The sequence below is a fragment of the Pteropus vampyrus genome, unplaced genomic scaffold (genome assembly GCF_000151845.1).
Source record: "Pteropus vampyrus isolate Shadow unplaced genomic scaffold, Pvam_2.0 Scaffold32, whole genome shotgun sequence".
Classification (NCBI taxonomy): Eukaryota; Metazoa; Chordata; class Mammalia; order Chiroptera; family Pteropodidae; genus Pteropus; species Pteropus vampyrus.
Window position 1 is genome coordinate 3285920 of NW_011888813.1, and position 11297 is coordinate 3297216.

Sequence of the window (11297 nt, forward strand, 5' to 3'; positions counted from 1 at the left end):
ATAATAAAAGTCTTTACAAAGATATTCATCTTATTTTTGATTAAAACTTGAAAAAAATCCTAAAAATTCAAAAGTAAAATTCAACATACACACACCACACACACATACATGATAGAATATTATAGAATTATGTTCATAAAGAATTTTTAGTTATATTATATTATAGGCATTTTCTCATTTACAGTAGTCCTCCCTCATCCATGGAGGATACATTCCAAAACTCCCAGTGGATACCTGAAACTGCAGATATTACCTAACCCTATATTGTTTTTTCCTATACCTACATACACACCTATGATAAAATTTAATTTATAAATTAGACGCAGTAAGAGATTAATAACTAATAATAAAATACAATTAAAATACACTGCAATAATAGTTACATGAATGTGGTTTCTCTCTTTTCCTCCACTAATTTTTTAAATTTTTATTACATTTATTGGGGTGACATTGGTTAATAAAATTATATAGGTTTCAAGTGTACTATTCTCTAACACATCACATGTATATTGCATTGTGTGTTTACCACCCAAAGTCAAATCTCTTTCTTTCTCCATATATTTGTCCCCTTTTCTACTTCCAATAATTTTTTTTTTATTTTTCAGTCTGAACATATTCCCAAATCTGTGTATCCATCCCTTACCTCCAGTAAATGACTTGATATCACTCATTTCAGGGGATCCCTTGCTGAAGTCTGCCTATAGGCTCAGTACTTTCTGGCATGACACATTCTATCAATTGGAACACATTTCTGTTCATGTCTTCCACCCATAAATTTAATGCCTTTTCCATCTTAACTAAGCACTTATACACTGTGGCCGTAACTTTTGCAGTTGGAGGTGTGACAGCAAAAATAGCACAAATTTCTTTTTCCTTCTTCACAATTTCATGAATAGAAAATTCATTCTTACCATAGATCTTAGGAACCTTAGCACACAATTTTTTTCTTTCCTAATTAAGTCGAGAACTTTCACCTTTTCACTTAAAAAAAGCACTTTATAGCTTCTTTTTGGCATATCCAAATTGCTAGTATCATTACTCTTGTCCTTTGGGGTCATTATAAGTAAAATAAGAGTCACTTGAACACAAGCACTGCAATACCACAACAATCAATCTGATAACCAGTGTGACTACTAAGTGACTAATGGTCAGGTAGCATATGGAGCATGGATATAATGGACATAAAGGGATGATTCACATGCAGGATGGAGCGAGACTCATGAGATTTTATCACACTACTCAGAATAGCGTACAATTTAAAACTTGTGAATTGTTTATTTCTGGAATTTTTCATTTAATATTTTCAGACCAAGGTTGACCATGGGGAACTGAAACTACAGAAAGTGAAACTGTGGATAAAAGTGTGCTATGTTCTAGGCCGGAAGACAGCAAACTATAACAGCCCATGGGCCAAACATTCTGCCCTCTGTCTGTGTATGGCCCATGAGCAAAGAAATAATTTTTATATTTTTTAATTATTAAAAAATTTCAAGATAAAAATATTTTGTAATATCAAAAAAATACATGAAATATAAATTCCAGTGTCTATAAATAAAGTTCTATTGGAACACAGTCAAGATCATATGCTTCTGCATTGTCTGTGGTTTATTTGGTACTACACAACTGCAGAGATGAATAGTTGTGAAAAGAAATGATATTGCTCATGTTGCTTAAAATATTTATTGAGTGGTTCTTTATAGTAAAAAAATTTACCAAACCCTGTTCTGGGAAATGGTGCTATTTGGTGATGGTCTAATCCCAAAGGTGGTTCCTCTACGCTATCCCGCCCCACCTCCCCCGCCCCACTGATGTTCATACGGAGTGGAGGTGAAAGGCAGCACATCAAAGTGTTAACGGTGGAAAATTACCTTTGAGAGAACATCATCTGAGCTGTGACAGACATTTAATATTTTTTAAGTGAATGAATGCATACAGAGGGATTCACAATGAATCAGTGTTTAAAAGTCCTATGTCGGTCTGTCCCTTGCCACTCCATTGAAGAAGCCAACAATTGCTTTGGGAGCTTTTGGATTCCTTACTGTGGGGAGATGCCCTGGTTTAAGAATTTCTAGAGTCATGGAATAATGGGGAAAGACTCTTCTCTCACCGAAATCTGGTTTCTGAGAGGGCTTTCCTGACCCTACTGAGTTTGACAGGCCAGCCTGACCAGTGGAATTAACCATGCTTCAAGCAGGGGCTATGAAATAAGAACTTCTGGTATATTAACTTGTCTCTAGACTTGTGCCACTAGCCATACGTGGCTATTTAAATTTATATTCAAATTATTTAAAATTAAATAAGATTAATGTTTTAATTCCTCAATCACACTAGCCACATTTTAAGTACTCAATAACCACACATGGTTAAGGGCTTCTGTTTTGGATGGCTCAGAGTAGATCATTTCTATCATCATAGAAAGTTCTATTGAACTTTCTATTTTGCTCCAGACAGTAGGACAACTCTTTTATGCAATTGATGATATTGCATAGGATTGAGCATTTTTGCCTTACATCATCTGTGTAATTTATTAAGCTAAGCTTCTGTTCCCAGTATTTTCTATGGCAACATATCTCTAAATTGAGAAATCACTGGGACTGAAGATTTGCCATCCAAAAGCCTGTTTTCTAAATTTCGAAACTCTATGTGTATCTCTCTTACCTAGGCTTGTGATCCAAAACTTAGAAGTGGCTCCTCATCTCACATGAGAAACTCGAAGGCTGGTTTTTCACTGAATATAATTCTTATTATGCAATTATGCTATACCAAGGTCTGTGAGTGTACATTAGCAATCATTTATTTCTCTGTGATGTGTTTAAAGCCTTGTGGACTATAAATCAAGTAATTATGAATGTTTTCTGGCTTGCAGCTTTACTTATACCACTGTTCTCTACACCCAGGGCCTTCTGACCAAGCCTCTGAGAGTACTTCACATCTCTGTACTCATTAGAACATCTCATTCTCCTAGATGGATGACAGGGGTTAAGTCTACTCACAGATGGAGAGACCAAAGGAAAGAAAATTACAAGGTTGCTGTGTGACATTGACCATTCTAAGAACTGAATCCACGAAACCAATAGTAACTGACCCAGTCCTCACAGTGATGATTTGACCTTTGAAGAACATTCCTTACCCGAAATTCCTTTACAGGCTTTTTTGTTTTTTGGTTTTTTTTCCAGATCCATTTTCTGCATTTATGGAAAAGAGCAATTCTTTTCCTTTCTTTTTTTTTCTTCTTTTACTAATTAGAAAAGTGGTTAATGTTCATTTAAAAATTTTTAGCAAGTATAAAGGAGAAAAAAAATCCAGAAACCAATTGCTAGTTAATTCCGCTTTTTTTTTTTTCTTCATTCAAGAACTATTTAGAAATGCAGCTTTCCACTTTACCTCTTGGTGCTTACTTTTCTCGCTTTCTATAAATCTGAGAGATAACATAGTATGTTGGAAACAGCATAATCTTCGGCATCAGACCAACCTGTGTACAAATCCTGGCTCTGACACTGTGTGAAGTTGGGTAAATCATTTAAACTCTCTGAGTTCTATTTCCTTATATGTAAAATCGGTGTATTTATAGTAGCTCTGCAGGCTTTCTAGCAACAAACTACAGAAATGATCCCTGAAAGTATAGTCTTTCTGTAGGTTTTCTAAGGATTCAAATAATCTCTGCTATTTGGGGCACTATCTAGGCTGTTTGGGACACAAGACAATGAGTTCCACCCAAGTCGTTTCTCTGCACCAACTTGGAGCAACACAAATGAGCAGAATTTTTTTTTAATCATAAAAAGAAGTTTGGAACAGGGAATCAGGGAATGTGAGCCCCTGGGGTAGTGCCCAAGTTTTTCCATGATTCAGGGAGGGAAGACAGATTTTTTTCTTTTTCCTGGGCCAGGCTTGCAAATCCCCAAGTATGCCACCAACTACAAAACATTCCATGTTAATACACCATTCAGAGCAATGATTGTTAGGTTCTCAAGTAAAGTTGTAGACTCAACACAGAAGAGGATGTATGCAAGGCAGGTAGGGCTGTGTAATCTTAAATTACAGTTAGTTAAATGGGAGCCTTTGAGAAATGATTAGGTTTATCCATAGTATTTAGAGGTCTCTCTTGCCAACTCACATACTACTGCCACAATAGGGATGAAGGAATCATGGAACCTTCTATACAGCCTTGCCAATTCTCTTTTTTTCCAGGCTGATTATTCAGTTTGGAAATTAACCCAGATTCCTTGTTTCTCTTTCTGCTTACTTTCCTCCACTGTTTTCTGATCAATTCGCTTATTAGAAGCTCTGCCAGAGGGTAGAAAGGAACATGTTCAGGAAGCATTGAGTCAATGTTTCATTGTTTTCTAGTAACACAGATAAAAGTTATTTGGAAGACTATACTCTAAGACTGTCCTTTGCTCCTGATTATGCAAATGACAGATCAATCAAAGCCCTGGTAGAATTATCTTGTTTTCTACAGCTACATGCCATTCTTTAGAACTGGACATTCAAGAGCTATCATCTCCTTTTTCCCTCATTACCATGGACAAATTAAAATCTGGGTATACCAAAACTCTCCCAGAGGCTGTATATTTATTTTTAGCTGCACACATTGATCTAAAACTAGTTTAGAAAAAAAAAAAAAGTGAATTTTATCTTTCAACTAATGAGAACAATTTATAACATATTGAATAACTTAGAGGGTTTCCATTGTATTGTAAAGTCAGCAATTGATATAGCTTACTTTCCTGCCTTACGACCTGATTTTATGAAAAGTACAGTTGTTTGGGAAAAGTTTTAAGAACATTGTTTTCTAACCACCTCACCACTATGCAATATTTATTGTTACTGCAGAGATATTTTTTCCCCTTAGGCCCAGCTTGAGATTATTTTATGCCCTAAAACACATCACAGTATGCCCTGGAGCGTATCTTGGGAATCAGAAGTGAATCTTTAAATCACCTAATTTTACATTTCAGTAACTATGGTTTGGTCAGTATCTGTGCAGAACACACACTGAGGCAGAGGTTAAAAACACAAAGACAAAACCTCAGACTCAGTGGAATAAATAATTTGACTTTAGGTGGAAAGAGTCTGTAATTTTTGTCGACTTTGTCTTTCAAAATACCCCTTTCAAAAAATATTAGCACCTCAACATACATAAAACGACACCCTCCTCTAACCAAAGTATTTTTAAAAATAATTAGTCACTGTCTTTATTACATGTGAGTAGTCAAATAAACAAGATATGCCTGCTTCTAAATGATTTATCACTTCTAATCTTTATTTGTTCAATTTGAAGATTATTGCTTTTCATATAGCCAGTGAGCCCTTGGAAGCTAAAAATGAGATCCAGTTACCAAGATCTAGGTAAGCTATCTATTTGGAATTTTTTTTTTTTTTTGAATCCTCAGGTATGCAGATCCAACTATGACCATAAAACTACCTTTATTTTATTCTTAAAATTATAAAAAATGTTCATGGACTTTGGCAAACAACAAAATTTGCCATAGGACCTTCATCGGTTTAATCAGGCCCAGTTTTTTGTCCTGAAAAGTGGATTTAGAAATACTTACTTCATAGGATGGTTGCAATCTAACACAGGTCTCAGTGTAAACATCTGAGAATTTTGCCTGTCATGCAAGAGACAATTAAATACTCTCTTTATAAGCAAACTGGAAAAGTTAATTGAATACCTTCTTATTGTGTTATAGGCAAGACGGCCTCATTTGGAAAAAGAAATGCCTCTAGGATATATCGGGTTTTCTGAAGTGTATAAAGAAGCAGGTTTTTTTCTTTTTTTTCTTTTTCTTTTTGCTTTAGTTTCGATTTAGCTGTGTTTGAGGTCCTCCTATACACCACACATTAAGCTAGGCATTGGTATTTATTTCCTTCTGGACTACAGCAGCCGAAGCTGACTCCCTATTATTATCCATTTCATCCCCAAATCATTGGCCCACGTAAACACTGATGATTCCATAGCTTCCGTAAGTGATGGGTTTGGGAGAAACCAATTTTGGTTAAAAAGGTATGGGGCAAATTTGGAAGACAGGACACTTGCTAAGAGACTGCCACCTGTTGTAATAATTTCTCTTCTATCTCTGGACTGGGTCATTTTAGGAGATATAGCAGCTATCTGTGACTAGCATGAAGATAAAATCCAGGGATGACAGAGGGCACTCTTTGATGATACTCCTTGAGTTGCTAAAACAACAAACGCTGAAGTCCGCTCTTCTGCTAGATTTCTTATATGTGAAATAAAACATGTCCTTGTGTAAGTCAGTCTGGATCACTTGGATTTAACAAGTCAAAACACCATTCTAACTAAAACTGTTCCCTTGCTTCTACTAGTTCCTTTTCCCTCACAGTTCTATGGTCGACACAGTAGCCAGAGTGATCTTTTAAACTACTGTCTTCTCATTTCCTGGCAAAAAAAACCATCTGGTGGCCTCCAATAACCCTAAGAATAAAATCCCAAATCAGTACCAAGGTTTACAGCCTTCCATAAGCAATTCTATAGCGGCCTCCAGGAGAAAGGACAACAGCATCCAGTGTCATCTCCTATCCGCCTTGCCCGGTCTAGCTCTGCTACACCCACAGTAGCCTTCTTTCTGTTCTTTGAATATAGCTCATTCCCATCTCATGTCCTTCTCTCTTGTTCTTCCCTCTGTCTGAAGTGCTCTTTTTCCATTTTTATTTTATTGTGTTCTCAGCTCAAAGTCACCTTTTCAGAGAGACCTTAATCATCTTATTTAAAAAAAAAAATAGCTTGCCTACTTAACTCAACTCTCTACTTCATTATATTATATTGTTTTCTTCATTACATATGTCACTATCTAAAATTATATTATTTATTTGTTTACTGGGTTTGTCTGTCTTCTATACTAATATGAAAACTTTATGAGAATAGAGAGGCCTGTCTGCCTTGTTTTCCCTTACATCTCCAAGGCCTTGCACTGTGCATAGCATATAATTCCTATCAAATAAATGAAAGGCAGAACTATTGTAGGGATAGGAGTAACTCAGCCTGAGATAAATAGACAAAGCAGAATGAATAATCAAAGGCAATAGGAAAATAATGTTTGAAAGAAATCTCAATAGAGTAATTAAAATGGAAAAAGTACAAATAGAAACATGTAATATAAAACAAATGGCTAGAAATACCAATGGCTAGGGGTCTGGCTCTGAGAAAAGAAAAGTAAATGGATGTTACTTATGCACAACAGCAAATCTAAATACAAAAAGAAAGACACGGAACCTAGGTCCCAAGAGGAGGTAACCTCGGCTGCCCAGGATATTAGAAGGACCTGAGATCTAAGTTGAAGTACTCCAAAGATGTAAGTTTAGTTATAATTGGTCAAAAAGTTTAGAATTGCATATTTTCTCCCTTCTTTCTGGGAAAAGAATGTGAACTATTAGAAAGAGATAAGAGCTCTGTCTCTAGGAAACTGCTGAAAATTTAAAGGAGTATGAAAAAATAGGAGGGGCACAACCTTTAAAAAGTACGTCTTTAAATAGTATTATGATGACATGCTCTTTGAAATAAATAAACAGAAAAAAGGTTTGAATCAGGAAAACGAACAGAACATACAAGGAAAGAGAAGCCATCTGAAATGTAAAGTGGTATCTTCTCTGTTCACACAACAGTATTGCTAAAGTTAAGTCTTCCAAAGCTTAGAAATTAGACAGTTATACAATGGTTGGGGTCGGGGGAGGGCAGAATCAGCTATAACAGGAAGTACTTAAAACATGCTTGAAGGGAAGAACAAGATGTGAGAACTTTGTAATAGATATTAAAAATATATGCGAAAAAGGTGTCAATGCAGAGGTAAACTCAAAAGCTATAAAACACTGAGAGATCCCCATCTACATAAGCGATTAGAGAGAAGAAAAAAGGTGAAATTCTAATGGACTTCAAACAATTGGAAAACTAAAGTCGATTTAAAGAAATTTATGATGGTCTTTCAGAACAGTTAGGCCCCAACCAGAGTTCATGATCTATAACTCTGTTTTTGCATAAAAGTTCACCATTAAGCCAAGGACAGCAGCGTGATCATAAACAGATCAAGGAAAAAGTATATGAAGAACAGTAATCTTCAAAACAAACAAAAACCTTTAAAAAAAAAAAAAAAGGCCTTACCTGGCAGAAATAAGAAGAGAGGAAAAACATAAAGCCATCTGTGCTGACCAGATCTCCTTAACTCAATCACCAGGAGAAGTCTCCCAGGACTGGAGACTGAATTGTGAGAGGAGGATAGGAAGGACTGTGGGGTCCTGAAAATTTTGATCTTTTTCTACTATGTAAGACATGCAAGGCTATTTTGACTAAAATAATGGTAACAGCTAACATTTTTTAGTACTGACTGGTTATCACTGTTCTAAGCATTTTATATGTAGAATCTTATCTCTCAGAACACTACAAAGTAGGTTCTCTTTCTCCTCCAGTTTATAAGAGGAAAAAGTATCTTATCTGATTTCACAGTGTCTGGGAAAGAGTAGACCCCAACATATCTATTGAACAAATAAATTAAGGAACGAGTGAAAAGGATTCAGAATGAAGTAAAAAAAAAAGAAAGAAGAGATAGTGATAAGATAGAGAGGAAAGGAAGAGGGAAGAAAAGAGATGATTCTGGAACAAAGATCAAACAAAATTAAGACAAACCACAAGACCCCAAACAGAAGATGAAGATGAAAGTCTGAGGATCTCAATAGGACCCTTTAGAAAAACAACAAAATGACAACAGGCATAATTGCATAAAATACACCAGAAATCTCAAGTGGCTGTAACAATGTCTAACATGCCAGACAGGATGTAAAAACACACAAGTCTAACCATTTGGGGATGTGCTACATTTACCTTGGGTATAGTTTAGACAAAGAAGAGAAGTAATTCACCTTACCAGAGAAGATGTTTGGAATTCTTTCTTTCAAGGTAAATAAAATACAAAAGAAAACAAGAAAGAGCGAAAGAAAGAACAGAAAGGAAGGGTTAAAGGGAAGAAGAAAGACTAACTTTATTATATGTACATTGACTACTGAGACCTGGATATATTCCACAATATACAGTTCTGCTCTGAAGGGATTGCAAAAATAAAGGTAAAAACTAAACACACTGAAGCATGCTTTTCTCTACTATAGAAATTTATATGAAAATTAACAAGAAATATAGCCTATTTCATGCATGTTTGTTCTGGAAGAAAGGATCACCATTCTTATTAGGATTTTAATATAATGAAGCAACTCTTCATTTCAAGATCTCGGAAGACTAAAATGCAGGGATTTCCCCCAGTAGAATACAGAAAGATGGTGAACAGGATGACATAAGCTTTCAAACTGTGCTAACAGTATACAGAAGAATAGTAAGGGAGAGATTAGAGGATCACATCTCTGAGAACTTGGTAATGTGTTTAAAAGACGGTTCTTAAGGCCATGATGAAAGAAAATATTTAGAATAGCACAAAGGCTGTAAGATACACCCAGAAGGTTGTCAATCACCACAGTGACACTTACCTCTCCATGCCTAGGCTTGACCCAACTAAAAGTAGAACTAGACTGATTGTCTGACATGGGATACTGAAAAAGACCATCTCACATTCAAGATTTCTATTGTCCAGTACCATTTCTACAACCAACTAGTTGTGACCTTGGCAACTTATATAACCTCTCTCGGATTCCGTTTTCTCATCTGTAGGAGGCAGGAATTAATTTTGAAGATCAGAGAAATTGCTTCTAATTCAGAAAGCAATTCTATAGGGGCCTCTATTAAGAACTGGAATAGTAACTACTGCAAGGAAAAACGTGAAACAGCAAACAGGACAAGTTCCAATGAAAAAGTCGATTGCTTCAAAGATGGACAATTTCAACATAAAAATCTCTTAATGGTAGTCCTTTCAAAAGTGGCTCATGAAATTCAGAAATATTTAAACTATTATGAGATAAATAGTACGGCCATAATTTCAAGTGCCTGTGAATTTTAAGTTTTTTTTTCCAGTTTTAAGAATTATCCTCCAACCCTTGGAATAGCTTTTCCTCAACCTTAATTTACAACGATGATATATTGTCTTAGGATAGAATTTCTTTTTATAACAATAATATGATTTACCTTAGTTTTAACTGTTCCCACACAGATTATGATGTTGATCTTGAGTTATAGGAAGAGATATGAGATGGAGCCCATCAGCTCCAATCAACTGCATAGTTGAAGAGCAACACGATTAAGAAGAATACGCTCCTGGATGGATATTGTTTTTGTTTTCCCAGCATCCCTTCATAGGAGAATCATTTATCCCTCACGACATGAGTTCTGGAATGGCTGCAATGGCAGGACCCTGCTCCCTTTTCCTTCAGATAGATACTTTTTCTCCTGGGAATTTGAACCTTGATCAGAAACACATAGTCACATAAGCAAATTATAAAGGAATAATCCAACAGATGTGCCTTGGAAGGAATATATATATATTTTTTTCCAGCTCTTCCTTGATTCTGTGAGCTACTCTGTACCTAAGCTAACCCGAGTCAGTTTCAGTTGCTTACAACCAAAGAATCCTGATGCCAAAATACAGCAGTGCGAGTGTTCCTAATCAAGTTTCTTGAAGGGAAACGTCAGGATAACACATTCCTTAATCTTTCGCTAAAAGAAAGAAAAGAGTAGCTCAGCTCTAGAATAACAGAAATGAACTGACTTATTTTACTAATGAGAAAACTGAATTCCGAAGAGAAGAGACTGATCTGAGATCATACAATTATAATTGATGGACCTGGATTCAAAACACCTGATGCTTACATGTAACACTTTTCTCCAAACACCAACAGTTTTAATCAATAATCCACAAATAAGTAATTATCTCATAATGGAATGCAGGCTCTATTTCTAAAGAAAAAAAAAAGATTACTAAAAGTAATCGTTTTGTTTTTAAAGTTTTTAAATGTTTTAATAGGAAATATATTCATACAGCTCAAAAAAAACATTAAAACATACGCAGCGAGAGGTCTTTCTCGTACCCCTGCCTCACTACCCTTCTTCATCCTCAGGTAACCACATTGATTCACTTCTTACATATGCAAACACAAAAATATTTTTTTCATTTCCTACACAAAAGGCAGCATAATCTACCAACTTTGGTGTATCTTGCTTTTTTTAAGCAGCAAGATATAGATTTTTTCAGATCATTACATTATTTTTATTTTCGCAGGTGTATAATAATCCATTCTATGACAATACTATAATTTACTTAACCTTCCTCCAACTGACATTTAGATTGTTTCTGATCTTTTGTTGTTCAAATAATGTCTTTGTAAGTAATATCAGTTGGTAGCTA

General features: G+C 35.4%; 1 pseudogene; it reads right to left on the bottom strand.

Annotated features, from left to right (window-relative positions):
* Positions 1-3555: 3555 nt before the first annotated feature.
* Positions 3556-3629, bottom strand: LOC111737913 (annotated as a pseudogene).
* Positions 3630-11297: the final 7668 nt, after the last annotated feature.